The sequence below is a fragment of the Populus euphratica genome, unplaced genomic scaffold (genome assembly GCF_000495115.2).
Source record: "Populus euphratica unplaced genomic scaffold, PopEup_1.0 scaffold15.1, whole genome shotgun sequence".
Classification (NCBI taxonomy): Eukaryota; Viridiplantae; Streptophyta; class Magnoliopsida; order Malpighiales; family Salicaceae; genus Populus; species Populus euphratica.
In genome coordinates, this window is record NW_011499874.1 from 136081 (window position 1) to 152941 (window position 16861).

At 32.0% G+C, this 16861-nt stretch overlaps 1 long non-coding RNA gene across 1 annotated transcript in view; it reads left to right on the forward strand.

Annotated features, from left to right (window-relative positions):
- LOC105127937 (uncharacterized) overlaps window positions 1-529 on the forward strand; it is a 9111-nt gene extending 8582 nt beyond the window's left edge. Inside the window, exons 2-3 of the long non-coding RNA XR_842722.1 lie at window positions 7-163; window positions 296-529. This is a non-coding gene — a long non-coding RNA (uncharacterized LOC105127937). The remainder of the gene's footprint in view (window positions 1-6; window positions 164-295) is intronic.
- Window positions 530-16861: the final 16332 nt, after the last annotated feature.

Genomic DNA, 16861 nt, shown 5'->3' on the forward strand with positions numbered 1-16861 from the left:
TTTGAGGCATAACCAAACATCACTTTGAAGAAATAGTGTATCCTGCATCTAAGATTTGTTAAAGATGAGACCAAAGATTTATCTTTTTGGCGACTCCATCACTGAAGTTTCCTTTGGTGATGGTGTTTGGGCTGCCTCTCTCAGCAACCATTTCTCTCGCACGGTAGCAACTCCCTTCTTTCTTTCATACCTTGCTAAATTTTCTTATTACAAGCTGCTAATTAAGGATTTAATTCTGAATATATTTATTGTCTTTATGTTTCTTAGTTATGTATTTGGTTCTTGAGTTTTTCAGGTTGATGTGGTGCTGAAAGGGCATAGCGGGTACAATACCTGGTGGGCTCTTAAGGTGGCAGAGAGGATATTGCCGCCGGTGGGAAGTGGTGGTGCGCCGACTTTGGCTGTTACTGTGTTTTTTGGTGCTAACGATGCTTGCCTTTCCGATAGATACGCTGCCTTTCTACACGTGCCTCTCCATGAATACAAGCAGAACCTTCACTCTCTCATCTCATTTTTCAAGGTATATCATTATTCTCAATTTCTATTTTATGCTATCTATATGTAAATTATTATAGTAATTCATCATTTTTATTTGGTCATGGTCTAGATACTACTAGTTGAAAGGTTAATTTAATAAAATTAAAAAATTATATATGTTTTCTAGATTATTTTTAAAAATGCAATGCTCATCCTATCATTTTTCCATGTGTGCAGTCATGCCCTTGTAATGCAGAAATTAAATTAATGCTTTATTTCTCAAAACTTACCATCACCTATTGCTATTATGATCAATTAAAAATAACGCTTCTATTGCTATTATGATCAAATAAAAGATACCGCTTTGACATTGTAATATTGTATGATATTTTAATATTATAATAATACTTATTTTTCTAAGTATATTATTGACATTCTCACTTGAACAGGTATGACTTTTTGTAAATCATTTGATACTCGTATTTCTGCATCTAAAGTCACTATACTCTTGAATCCTTTGTTTTCTAACCCTACACCATTTCGTCAAATTATGGATATCTTTCAATATCTCATATTTACGAGACCCGATAACTGATTTGCTGTTAACAAAATCTATCAGTTTATGCATGCTCCTACAAATTCTTATTAAGGTATTGTTAAATGAATTTTTCGTTATCTATGCAATACAACCACCTATGGTTTATATATTACTCGCAATTTCTCCATTGTTGTCCATGGTTTTACATATGCAAATTAAGTATGTAGTACTGATAATCGTAAATCCACAAGTGGTTGTCTTGTCTTCTTTGGTTAGACTTCTATCTCTTGGAAATCTAGCAAGTAACGAATAGTTGCTCGCTCCTCCACCGAGGCTGAGTATAAAGCCTTGGCTGATGGCACTACTAAAGTTATCTAGCTTCAATATCTATTGCGAGATCTGCATATTTTTTCTACCTCTGCTCATACTATTTGGTATGATAATTTAAGCGTTACTTACTTATCTGCAAATCCTATTTTTTATACTCGCACTAAACACATTGAGGTTGATTATCATTTTGTATGAGATAGGGTTGTGAAAAAAGGGATTCAGATTCGTTTTATCCCCTCTCATGATCAATTTACTGATGTTTTTACTAAGCCGCTTCTTATTGCTCCGTTTACTGCTTTCCAGTTCAAGTTTCGAGTTTATCTTCCACCCTCAACTTGAGAAAGTATATTAATGTATTATATAGGAAATATACTATATAGAAAATATTATAACCATACTCTTGTGTTATATCGTCACCACCATTATTATTGTATATTTTCTTTAATATATATATATATAAAGTTGGCTAACCAAGACCTTAACCCTCCTAATTATTCTTAATTCATTGACAAATCATTTTTTATTTCTCAATTCATATATTTTTCAATTCATTTCATTAAGTGTAAAAATTAAAATTCTGTTTTTCAAATAAAAAATTTATAATACTAAAAATTAACTTGGAATTCTACTTCTTTCTAATATCGAGTTGATGCACTGACTAATGTGTTTCTAAATTATTTTATGATTCAACCAAAAGAAAGTCATCAGAATCCATGATTGTTTCAAAATTTTAACTTTATTTTTATTTACTTTTCTTCTTTTTTTGTCTTTTTTTTTTCTTGGGAGGCCTGCTAAGCCTTGTACTATACAACGAGGATAATCCTTTTTACTATTAAAAAAAACTAAAAAGTTAGATATTTTAGATATTTTACCATAGCAAATTTACTAAAGCTCTAGATTTATTGATGGTTTGGATTGAGACGGTAAAATTATAATTTTACTCTTATCAACAAACACAAATGGCCTTGGCAGTGGGGTTTAGTGGTCTTTTTATTGTTTTCTGCACAGTAAAGTAACTACTATACTTTCTGATACAAAAAAAATAATACACTAGCAGAGATGGACACCTTTTACTTTCATTTTAAAAAGTACAATAAAATGACCACAACATTTTTTACTTCAAATTATCTTCAACTGGGGTCAGGAGGTTTTTTTTTTTCTTATGGTTTTTTTTTTGTTAATTTCAAGCCGATTAGGATCAATATAATTTTTTAGTATATATAGAATATTACTTAAAGTTAAAAGGAGGGTTTTGCATGCATATCACATGGACACGTGTGAGAATGCTCGTGATTTTTGAACATGTATGGTGTCATTTGGCGCTCAAGTATCAGCACTATCTCCATTACCAGGTGACAAAAGTGGTCAAAAGATATTAGATTTTGTGCTAGTGATTAATTTTTTCTTTCTTTCTTTTTTCTTTGTCTTGATTTGAATGTCTATCCTTCATATTTTCAAAGCAGTCTTATAATTTATTTTTTTAAATTTAGTTATTCTTCTTTTATTATTAATTTTTTATTTTAAATAATCTATAGAATTGAAATTTTTTCTTAATTTAATCCACTTTTGATTTTTTTTAGAATGAGTCCTTATTTTTTTATTATGATTTTTTTAATTAAATTATATTTTCAATTTCATCCCTCAATATTTTATATTATTCTTTTAATTTAATTATTTTTTCAATTGCATCTCTTAATAAGTTTTTTTTTAATTTTATATCATATTTGGTTTTTATTTTTTTAAATGCTATTTGTTTTTTAATCTTTTTTTATAAGAATTTTTTTTTATTTCATTCCTCAACACCTTATTAATCAAGTTTTTTTTTATATGGAATTTGACTTATCTCTTCTTTTTTTTTCAAGTTTTCCTTCTACAAGAAGATTTTAAACTCAAGATTGAGGTCATAGATTTGAAAGATTTTCCTGATTCGGCTCGGCTTAAGTTTTTTGGGTTTTTTATAATATTAATATTTTTTAATTTTATTTTTTTATAAAATTATTTTAATTTAATATATCAAGTCACATATTTTGTAGGTTAGCACGAGATTACCCGGTCTAATTTAAAAAAAAAATTGCCTAGGAATCTTGCTTTCATAATTTGCCCTAGTAATGAGGCAGGGTTCCTTTTATTCCGTAATTTGTAAGAGAATTCGGAATTTTTTCATCAATAAAATTATTGGAGTTCAATTGCAGTTTAATTTAATTTGTTTATCCATTATGCTTGTGTCGTGATCAAACTCTCGAGTAACTACTAATTGCTGCCTTAATTGAAAATAACTAATTAATTTCAAGGAAAGAAGATCTAGATGACCCTCCCAGTTCCATCCATAGATGAAACATCAAGGGAAGAAAGAAAAGTTCAGCGATAATTTAAGATGCTCAAGCACATTTTCCATAAATTAAATTCAGAGCCAGGGTGGTTTCTACAATAGTACAATGCCTTTGAAGTTTTTATTCCTTTTCTTGTGTCTCTATGGACATAAAGATATTACTTGACATCAAAACAAAATCCCACAGAAAAAATTGTACGTTACGGAATTTTATTTGGATGTTTTAAGAGTTTTCGTCTAAGGCATTAATGTATTTTAAAATGCCTAAAAAGACATTGTAGAAGGTACCAAATTTAAAGAAATGGGTGGTTTTATCCATCCTGTGCTGGGCTATTTGTGCTTCTTCCTCTAAGGCATTTCTGACTTTGGTTGGGACAGGTGATGTTCAGGATTTGACCCTCCAGGTGAAAGTCTTGAAGGTGATGTCTCGGTCACATTCCTTTTTGACATATCATAGCCTCATTTCTGTAAGAGAGAGCTGCTAGCAATCCTTTTAGGCATACTCGAGCCCACGATAACTTATTGCTTCCAAATTAATCATATTTGCGGATAAAATGACCAGGATCAGCATTGAAACTCGCAAGACAGTTGAATTAGCCATGTATTATTCCCTAAGAAAATGTTTGAGAGTGATCACTGAAGCAAACTTAAAGAGTGATTGTTTGCTTAAGGTACTAGGATTAGTAAAGTAGTGTAGAAATCAATAGGAGCATGCATGGTTTTATAATGAAAATGCGTAAGAAATACCTAAGATTTCGTAGGTTAAACAAGAACAAATATGACTTCTACCCCCCGTGTATTGCTGTCTTTTTTCTTCAATGGAGGTCTGCGTATGTAACCCGCCGTCACCTTAAATTACTCGAATGCTTTGTCTGTAGTCCCCACTAAAAATCACCCATGAATAATAATCAGATGCAGCTAATATCTTGGATTGGTCAGCTAGAACTTGTTGGTCTATTCATCATCTGTTCTTTTATATCTGAAAATTTGGACAGTTCTTGAAGAAAGTATCAAGAAATGCTAGGAGTACGGAAGCCTTTGAACAATAAAACAAAGGAGTGCACATTTTTTTAATTCATTCAATAACATTTCAATCGCCACATACAAAAGCGTTCCAACTTTTGATGTTGGCTAATGTCTTTCCACGTGGTCATTTCAAATATAAAATTGCCTCCTTTGATGCCTCATTTGGTTAGCAGTTAATGCTGTTTGCTTTAACTAATTATTTTGGCTCATGCACAGTCCTATTAGAAATCTTTTAAGTTTCTAAAGCAATATAGGACACGACAAGAAAAGACAACTTGAGAGAGGGAGAATGCTTTTCTGTTTTGTTTTTTTGGATAAGGATTGCAAACTTTTGAAGCTGAAGATAGTCAAGGATTGAATACTTTCAACTTGGCATTGCCCATGATTGAAAAAAGAAAGAAAGAAAAAGGAATGATTATGTCATTATCCATTAAAAAAGTTATAGCTTCGCAATTATAGTTTTTGTATGTGGCGAAAAAAACTTCCAAAATTCTATAGTTTTTGAATTATAGTAATGGATCAAGTTCTAGCTTGTAATCAGAAGCATATAAGTAGTTGTTAATGAAAATTTTGAATTATAGTTCTTGTATGGTAATCTTATATGGCAAGATTCTATATTACTTGTTCTTATTGTTTTTCTTGTGTTATTTTATCTTTGTGTTAATATTCTTGTATACGAAATTACCCATGTAAGCAATAAAATGTATCGATTAGGATTCCTCGTCTTATCTGATCTAAAGTCTATTCAAGAATACTGCAAAGACTAAAGAATATATGATATCTTTCCACTGAGGTTAAATAATGTGCTAGCTACTGCAACGCTGCTATTTAATCTCAAACCCAAGTTTTAAACTATACAATAGTGATGGATCAAGTAATTTTCATTAACAACTACGAATTTTGCCAAATATACTTGTAATCAGAAGCATAATGTAAGTGTCAAAAAGTGTATAGAAAAGAAAACTTACAGAAAAATATACATTCCTCTCAAATTCTGTGTTGTTCTTTAGCTTTGCAATCTAGCATTATTTATTTTCTTTTAACAAATAATATCATAGCTTGTTCTAATTATTTGACATGGCTAATCCAAACTTTCCATTTCAATGTCCTACAAAATTTGATGTATTTGTGAGATGTATAGGAAATGGTTGAAAAAGACCTTAAAGAGCTCATGGAAGAGGTGATGTTGACTTCAATCCAAAAAGAGGCTTTGTAAAAGGCACAAAGAAAGGATTAACAAGCAATCATAATCATCCACTAATGTCTAGATGATACCACTTTTGAGATAGCGTCTAACATAACCACCATCAAGCAAACATGGGAAGTTTTGCAATAACCAAGAAGCCATTAATGTAAAAAAGATAAGCCTATAAAAGTTATGAGTTAACTTTCAAAAATTACATATGCTTAAATTAGAGAGTATTTCAGATTACTTTACTAGAGTATTATTCACATACAATCAAATGAAAATATATAGGGAGAAAAAGGATGAAACGTGTGTGGCAGAAAGTATCTTATGTTCGTGGTAAAAAAAACTCCACTATATGGTGGTCATGATAAAGGAATTACAATATATGGATTTTTTTAATAATTCAAGGTCTCAGGAAAAATACAAGCCTATAAAGAAAGAATTAACAAAATTCAAAAAGATATCGGTGCACAGGTACTCTTCTCAAAATTCTCTAAAAATAAGAAGTAAGATGGCTATAGATATGGATATAGCCAAGGAGGTAGAGGTTACAGACAAGATAGAGGAAAAGGTGGAAGATAAGGATTTGGAAGAGGAAGTCAGGGCAGCCTCAACAGATCAACCAGTCAACCAATTGAAGTTAATCGATCAACCGGATTCTCGGACAGTAGCAATCTGAGACCTAGGTTTGATAAAACAAAAATGAAGTGTTATAATTTTAAAAATAGGTCTTTGTTGGAATTTTAACTAAAAAGGTTAAATAGAATGCTAATCTAGTAATGAAAGAGGAGTAGGAAGCTACCTTATTACTAGTCTATGATGAACAAATGAAAACTAAAGAAAATATATGGTATCTTAAAAATAGAGCCAACAATCATATAAGAGACAAAGACAAGTTAATGGAGCTTAATAAATTAATTAAACATAATGTCATCTTTGTAGATCATTCATAGGTTTCTGTCAAAGGAAAATAGATGATTCTAATTTAACTAAAACATGGTAGTCATCAATTTATTAATGATGTTTATTATATCTCAACTGTAAAGAGTAATATATGGGGTTTAGAACAATTATTAAAGAAGAATTATGAAATTAAGATGAAATATCGTACTTTAACATTATTTAATACTAATGGAATTATGATTGTAAAGGTAACCATGAATAAGAACATGATATTTTTGCTAAATATAGAGACAAATATGCCTAAATGCCTAAAGTCATATATGAAAGATGAGAATTAGCTTTGATATATGAGACTTGTGAACCTATAGTGTTTAAAGAAGCATTAAGGGATGAAAATTGGAGAATTATATAGATGAGGAGATTGCATCAATTAAGAAGAATGATATATGAAAATTGGTTCCTAAACCAAAAAAAAAAATTCAATAGATGTCAGGCAGATTTACAAAGAAAAGAAGAATGTCAAAGGGCAAGTGGAGAGGTACATGACAAGATTAGTGGCAAAAAGTTATAGTCAAAAGTAAGGAATTGACTATAATGAAGTTTTTGCTACAGTTGCTATATTAGAAACCATTAGATTGATAGTTGCCATATCTACCCAACAAAGATGGAAAACTGATTAATACTTAAAAGTATATTTTTATGAAGGTTTTATATCATTTTTTTGCTCTTCAAGTATCAATAACTCCTTAGCTAGAACATGTTTTATAATAACATATCTAATGATATAAAATACCTTTAATTTATGGTAAATGCTCATTTTAAATGCATGTCTATCACATAAATCAAGAGATTGATTAATGAGTTTAACTAATGAAAATAAGAAGACAAAAAGAGGGCTAAGATTAGAAAAGAGATGTTGGTTTAATCCAAACTAAAACACCATTCGGTTATTGGATCATAACTGGAGCTGTAGAACTTGAATTTAGGTCTGTTCTATATGGATGGAAAGTTAAGACATAGGCCTAAAATTTTCATGAGAGTCTAAGATTCAAAAATGTCGTTTTAAAGTTCAAATTGTAGCAACAACAGAGAAATTTGATTTTGTCCTGCAGCCTAGACATTGCTCAGTGATCAGCCTATATCTCAAATTCTAGAAGTCCATATGCACTGAGTTTTTATTTGTTGGAAAGATGAGACAATTTTTTAAAACTTTTATGAAGACAGTATGCTCAAATTATGACGTTAACAATAACGTTTTATTCAGAGAAAAAGATAAGAATTATCACCAAGACAAGATGTGGTTACCCACTCAACAATTAGTCAACAAATCAATAGTTTTGAATTTTGGCCTATAAAAAAGAGGCATTTTCCATGCATTTAGGCATTTTAGTTTTTAGATCAAGATCATGTTCTTGCTCTCTTTCTTGTTGTAATGCTTAAGTTTTACTTATATTAATCTCTTATTTATGCTTTTCATTTCATTTCCTTTACTTAGTTAACTTATATCTTATTTATGTTCTTATCTTGTTTATCTATGTTTCTCTTTGTCATTATGTTTAGCTAAGTTTATCATGTCAAGGTAAAAAGATACACTAATGGTGTAAGAATAAGTATAATATAAACTCAACATAGACTTTAATGTTTGATACTAACAAGTTTTGTATTTATTATCTTATTAACTCTCAATACTTTGGTTGTTAAATGATTAATCTAGCTTTATGTTGTATAACCCTTGGTACAACAAATATCTAACACTTTTATAGCGCAACCATGTGGTATAACCAACATCTATGCTATAAACGAAACTTGATTTCTTGTTAACATAAGTTATAATCATGAATATTTGACAACATTTACAAGTATTAGCATTATTCAAATAAGATAACTAATGTAATTATGTTAACAATTTATAAACCGATTGGAATGTCCTTTATGTATGGTTTCTAGTTGAGTAATAAAAAGAGTCTATATTATACTTGTTTCAAATACCATTAGTGGATTTTATAACCTTAACATTTATTTTATCCTTGTTTAATCCTTACATTAATTTTATATCTCAAAGTCCTCTTCAAGTCCTCCTCCTCCTCATCATCATTTATAATTTATATAGTTAACCTCTCTGTGGTTCAACCTCAGTTTTATCGGGTTATTTATTACTTCCACACTCCTACACTTGGGAGAATACATCAATATTTTGTTCATGTAAACCATCATTTTTTCCACTTGGGTAGGTCACCCATCACAATGACAATTATTTTTTCTAGGTAAGTCACCTATTACAATGAGACCACACACACATCTTTGCATGGATTCTGGTTAAAGAAAATCGCTAGATGAGATCTCAAGTTAACCCAATCACATGCCAAGTTTAGCTTTGGTTAAAAGGAATTGCCGGATGTGATTTCAGGTTAACTGGACTACACACCGGTTTTGGTTTTGGTTAAAGTAGATCGCCAGATGGGATTTCAAGTTAACCCAAAAAAAAAAAGAAAAAAATAGGGAGAGAAAGAAAAAAAAAAGAAAAAAAAGGGGAAAAGAAAGAAAGAAAAGAAAAGAAAAGGCAAATTTCTAAGATGAGTGGATCATTCAACAAGAGAAGAAGACAAGTTTTATTTACAAAATTTACTTTGCAAAACATTGAGGATTTTTTCTTCGCAAGCATTGTAAAGAGGGGGCATCTGTTGCTACCTAATTTTTATCACTGATTTTTCTTATTGAGTCGACATTGATATTGCTTGTTTTAAAAAAATACAAAAACTCAAAATTTGCAAAAAATATAAAGAAATTAAAGGACCAATGTGTTTTGGAGACCAAGCCACTTTGCTTATAAATAGAGGTCACAACATACACAAAAAGAGAACACTTTTAAGACAGAGAAATTTAGGGCAACCATAAAAAAACCCTAAACCTAAATATTCTCTACCAAACATAGGAGCAGCCACTCTCCATTCCCCTCTTAGCACCTCCCTCTCCCAATTACTCCCCCATGCTTAGTGATTTCTGCTCTTAGAATCATTTAAAGCAGACCCCTTACAGTCCCACAACTTCCTTGTTTTCCCTATTGAGGCCAGCCGACCCCTTTCCTTTAAAAACAAACCAATGCTTCTTAGTCTCCCCTCTCATCAGCCAAAGTTTTGCCCTTTCAGCCAACAGATCTTCCCTCTCTCAGTCGACCCACAACCATTTTCATCTTCACCTCAAGAACACTATAGAGTTGTTCCCCCTATCTCCATTAGCCCCTTTCATTATCACCCACAGCAGCGCCATCCTAACCCGAGATCCAATAGCCTATACACAACAGCTCCTAGGCAAAACTCTTCTCCAAAATGAAGCCAGCCAAACAAATGACAACAACAGGAGCCCCTTGGATAACAACAACAAAGCCAACCACCGCTGCCACCAACAGTTGAAGACCCTTAAAGTAGTGACCACCATGGACAACTCCCACCACAACCACCAGCTACCTGGAATAAAGGAGAAGAAGATGAAAAAAATAGATCTACAGTGAAACAGATCTAAAAAAAAGGAAGAGATAATAGATATGAAAAAAAAAAAGAGGAAGAACCAAAACTTTGCTTGTGTTTTTTCTTCTTTTATAGGTGACAGTGATGACCACTACCGGTGCAGAAAGGGAAAAGAGAAAACATCCCAAATCCACTGATCTCTTAGGCTTTGCTTGTGGCGATGTCTGAACCCATGCACCACTAGTGGTAGGGCACGTGGAGAAGATGTGCCACCATTGTTCATGTATTCCCAAAAGTCATCCTCTGCAATTTCTTGATTTTTTAGGGGTTTACTTTGTAATTTTGAATTGTATTTGAATTATTTTGAATTTTTGTTATTTTGGAATATATAAAAATAATGTGTGAGTAATAGTAAGAAGTGAGGTGTGAGTGTTTGTGTTTGTATTTTTTTTCATTTTTTATGAATGTTTTTATAAATCTTAAAAAAATAAAAAAGATAAAAAAAGAATTAAATGTTTTAATTTGCATACGGTCAAGTATTATGGGTACAAATAAAATTATGTCATATTTCCTATGAAAATATAAGAACTTGTTTCAGCATATATTTTGGGATTTAATAACTGATTTATTAAAATTTTAAGAATTTGGCTAATATTTTAATTTTTTAAATTACATCAAATCACGAAGCAGCTTGCCTCAAGTAGGGTGAGTTAGTGGTGCTAATACTTTCCCTATCCACAACTAGTCCCTTACTCGTGAATCTCTAACAAAGACCAATACATTTGGGTTTCCTAGTAACTTTCAATCAAATACTAGGTGGTAACTTCCAATCAAGCCAACAACGATGAAAATCACCATCGACACCGCACGGGGGATGTGCGACAAGTAACATCTCCCCCTACTCTTGAGCCTTTGAATTTTAAGGAAACTGATCAGTTTTTATATTGGCATACTGTCATAAAGTCTAAAATTGTAGACTTACATGCCAATGCAACTTGGTCCTTAGTGACGTTTGACCCTTCTATGAATGCAATTGATTGCCGAAGAGTGTATAAAATCAAGTGTCAAGCTGAAGGTTCTATTGATTGCTACAATGCTCGCTTGGTTATTCGAGGGTTCACTTAATAGGAATATATTGATTACTATAAAACTCTTCAGTCCTATTGTTAAACTGACTATTGTTCAGTCAGTTTTCACTATTATAATATCTAAAAGATAACAAATTCGGTAACTTGATGTTGACAATGCTTTCCTTAATGGTTCACAACCACCAGGTTTTATCAACTCTACTTTACCAACTCATGTCTGTTGCCTTCACAAGTCTCTTTATGGCTTAGAACAAGCATCATGGGCTTGGTACATAGGATTAAGTGATTTTTTTCTGACCATTGATTTTCAGGCTTCAAAGGTTGATACCTCCTTATTTATTCTGACTATGAATCATGATATCTGCTATTTACTTGTCTATATGGATGACATCTTACGTATCAATAATAACTCTGCATTGATTCAACATCTTATTACCTTACTAAGTTCAGAGTTTAAACTTCATGATCTGGGTAATGCTCATTAGTTTTTGGGGATTGAAGTCACTCCCACCAGTATAGGTCTCATGCTTAGTCAACACAAGTATGTTCGTGACATTCTTTGTTGTACGGGTATCTCATCATGTTATCTTGTTGATACACCAGCCTCTATTTCCAAAATTTACCTGCAATCTAGTGAGTTGTTTTTGAATCCTACTTATTTTCGCTGAATTATTGATGCTCTTCAGTAACTCACGTTTACTGGACTAGACATATGTTATGTTGTAAATAAGATCTATCAGTTTATGCATGCTCCTACTAAAAGTCATGTGGTTGTTGTTAAACATATACTATGATACTTGAAAGGTATGTCCTTCTTTGATCTCCACCTTACCCGTGTCTTTTCTTTATCACTTCATGATTTTACTAATGTTGATTGGGCAATAAGTATTGATGATAGAAAATTCATGGGTGGATACATTGTCTTTCTTGGCAACACTCCTATTTCATGGAAATCTGGCCTTAGCTGAGGTTATTTGGCTTTGCTATCTTCTATTAGATTTGTGCTTCAGTCCTAGTTTTACTACCACTATCTAGTGCGATAATTTAGGTACTACTTGTTTGTGTGTCAATTTGATATTTCATGCTCGTACAAAGCATGTTAAAGTTGATTATTACTTTATTCGTAATTCAGTGGCTAAAAAGAAGATTCAGATTTGCTTCATCTCATCCGAAGATCAATTAGTCAATATCCTTACGAAGCCATTCGCTCACTCTATTTTTGCTTCTTTACGTTACAAGCTTCACGTGGATAACCCACCTTTAGCTTGAGGGGGTACATTATAGAATGTATTGTAAAATAGAAAATATTATGCCTTTCCTTGTATAAATTTATCTTGTGTAGTAGGTTACACCATAATATATATATATATATATATATATATAATGTCCTAATCATATAAATAGCAAAAAGAGCCTACCTGATTTGATTGCTCACTGAATTATCACAAACTCTGATTTAACTTTAGATTACATTACAAATAAAAAAGTAGAAGTCAAATATGTAAAGACCCAAGACCAAGTCTTAGATATTTTCACAAAGCAACATGATGTATTTGTCAATCAAAGAGATAAGTTAAGAGTTATTATAAATCAAGTTTAAGGAAAGATGTTGAAAATAAACTAAATTTTTGCTTTTTCTAAAAAACAAAGGAATTAATCTATTAATTAAGAACCAGTCAATTGGTTGAAACAAAGGAATCGATCTACCGATGGAGAATTGGTCAACTAGTTAAGTTGGTAGAATTACTTTTCCTTATTAGATTAGATTCTTCTTTATTTAGTTTAATTCCTTATTTGTCTAGAAATTTAGGCCTATATATATAATTAGAAGGAGTGTATGAAAAGGAAAACTTAGAGAAAAACACTTAAAAAAAGTTTATCTTCCTCTTAAGTTGTTTTTTAGCTATGCAAATAAGCATTACTATCCATAATAAGCCACTACACTAATTTTCTTCCAACAAATCCCTGTTATCCGAAGAGAAAACGAACAAGAACCAAGATCCACACATTGACAAATAACAGTAACATATAATCATTCTCATAAAAACAAATACTACAACGATTGAGATTACATGAATATATAACTCTCATGAATCCAGTATCCTTTCTTGGTTGATTTTAAACAAGTTAGTGATGATGGGGATCAGGTCCCCCAGGGCTCAACCTATCAGGCCGCTTGTACCTGGTTTGGTTTGTTGCACTGGCAACTTTATGCAATGCCTCGAACATTTGGCTTACATTCCTCCTCTTTACCCTTAAATTGAAAGCGCGACTATTGACCCTTGAAGACAGAAGCAACAGTACCAAGACTAGACACAATAAACATCTTAAATTAGCCATTGGACTTATGGTGCATAAAACAGCTTTGTGCTGTGCTATAATTTAAGAGATAATATCTGTGCCGGCTATATATAGACTTTATTAACCCTAGCTTTTCACTTTACCTGAGAATTAGTGGACAGGGTGTAAGTCCACCAATAAAACCATAATTCGTCAGGTAGGTTGGAGTCGGTTTTCGATTAGTTCTGATAAGCCAACTTTCTCATTAAAACATCCTTGAACCTATCACACATTGGCCTTTAAAAGTTGAACTTGTGATGCATCCTACTATGCTTTACCAATCACGTAATATAGATGGCTGGCAGCACCATCCTTTGGATTCGTCTTATTAAATTTTTACTGTCTTAATCCATATCTGATCCTGCATGGAAGATAATTCATGAATGATAAATCAGATTCTGTCGTTGTCGTGATATATGAGGCATATAAAGTATAAACCTACCAAAGACAGCTGGTAACACAAACCAGAAGCTTTATGCAAGCCTGAAAAATGCTGAGGTTAATAGAAACACCATTGACGAAGCACCCTGTTTTATACTGGACGGTTGTCAACTATCAGTTCTATATATGGTTCCCATTAAATTAGAAAATGACCTCACGGAGATAAGCCATGAACCTGAATGGAGAAGCCCTTTTTATTTGGACAAATTTTAGAGCTTTAACCGCCTTTTTCCACGCCGAATGGTGCTGTCAGATAAGCATAACGTCGCTGCCATGCTTTAAAAATATTGCTATTGACGGTGGATCATTCGAACAAAACCTTATTGTAGTATATCAAATTGTTCAATTTAATCTCAGACCTTATCCATTAAAATTTTTCTGATGTAGGGTATGAAAGCTGAGCAGCAAGAAGATTTGTGACATTAAATGTCCGAACTCTGCCCTCGGACAGCAGCAACCTAGATAACTGCACAGAGGAAGTAAGAAACAATACGGACGCAGATCATTATGAAGAATAATAATAATAGTTTCAGTAACAGATGTCATGTCGATCAAGTTAATCTAGACAAGTTGTAATATGGGACTCCTGTACTTGTGAATGATACTTCAAATATGTAGGAGGAAAAACGCGCAAAATATTTAAGCATACGTTTTTTCCATGTGCGCACGCAAAAAATTCAAGCATACACGTCTTCAATGAGAACATGTCTTCAATCACCAAAATCAAGCAATTTAGACATGCATGCTACTCCGATCTAGAGCTGGCAGGCTAATAAAAAATCGGTTATTTATTTTACATGATTTGAAAATATGCTTGTGTGATCTTTTTAGTGATCCATGATTTGTGCTTTAAAACTTCAATAATTCTTAATTTGTATAGTGTGAAGGCATAATTCCATGATCTTAAAGTAGAGGTGACGCAAAATGGTAGTTCTCGTTGAAATTTGGATCTATAACCAGTCCAATCAAACATAATGTGGGGTAGGTGTCTGATAAAGTTTAGTTTAACCAACAATAGTTTAAAGATTAGTTTGATACAATGTGATCTAACGTAAACATGAAATTACCTAGATATGTTTTAGCATAAACAAAAAATTACTATATTTTTTTTTTTATAATTTATAAGAAAAAACATGACAACTTTAAGAACAAAGCATGCATAAAACAAATCACGAACAATATATTTCAGAATTGAAGTGAATATTTAATCTTAAATAGAATGTTTAGTATACTTGTTGATAAACTTAGGATGAATAACATAGATTTAAAACTAGTCATTGTCCATGAGTATATCCTTTATCGTAGTAGTTTTATTGTTTGTCACTTGGTGTAGGTGAATTGTAAACATTAAGCCTTATAAAATTCCAACATCACCACCTTGATTAGTTAAATTACTGATCAAGGTCTATAAATTTAGAAAAGCTAACTCAAAATTTCTTTATAAAATACATGAACCTAAGCTCTATAATAATAGAAGGAATTCAGCAAAGTTAAGAATAATTAGGAGACTTAACTTATTAGTTAGCCAACCTTTTTTAATTATATATGTAGGGCAATATACAATACTAAAGATAGAGATTGCAACACTAGAGAAGACCTATAATATTTTTTATATAGGTATATTCTATAATATGCCCCCTCAAGTCGAGGGTGGAGGATCGATCTAAAACTTGAATCGAAAAGCAGTAAAAGAAACAATAGGAAGAAGCTTAGTAAAACCACATGCAAGTTGACCTTGAGAGGAGATAAAATGATCTGAATCTCTTTCTTTGCAACCCTGTCTCATACAAAATAATAGTTAACTTCAACATGTTTAGTATGAGCATGAACGCTAGGATTTGTAGATAAATAAGTAGCATAAAGATTATCACACCAAATAATAGGAACAGAGGCAAAAAGAATCTGCAGATCTTTTAATAAATACTGAAGCCAGATAACCTCAGCTGCAGATCTCTTAATAAATACTGAAGCCAGATAACCTCAGTAATGCCATCTACTAAGGCTTTATACTCAGCCTTGGTAGAGGAGTAAGCGACTGCGTGTTACTTGCTTGATTTTTATGAAATCAGCGTCTGACCAAAAAAAATATAATAACATCCTCTATACTTACAATCATCAATGCTACCTTTCCAATCTACATTTGTAAAGCCATATAGAGCAAAGGAGGAACTGCGAGTGATATGTAAGCTATAGGATATTGTACCCCGTAGATGATGCAAAATGCATTTAACGGCACCCCAATAAAAATCTGTAAGAGCATGCATAAATTTACAGACTCTATTAACATTAAAACATATATCTAGTCTTGTAAAGGTGAACATGACGAGAGATATAAATATGTTGAGATGCTAAATCATGACAACGATAACTAAGATGAGAGGAACTATATCCTAAGAACAAAAATGGAGATGAATGGAAATCCAACTTATGAGCATGGTATGGAAACAAAACAAAAAACAAAAACAAAGACACCTAAAGTACATAGAAAATCATAATTAGGAGTATGATTAAACAGATACTTAAATAGAGATTGATTTTAGAGGACAAGAGTAGGCATGCAATTGATGAGATATATTAATGATTCAATTGCATAGTTCCAAAATCATAATGAAGCACAACATTGGCCTATGAGAGTAAGGCTAGTTTCGACAATATGTCGATGACGATGCTCCATGGTGCTATTTTGCTCATATGTATAAGGATAAATTAACTTATGATGAATACCAATAGTTTGGA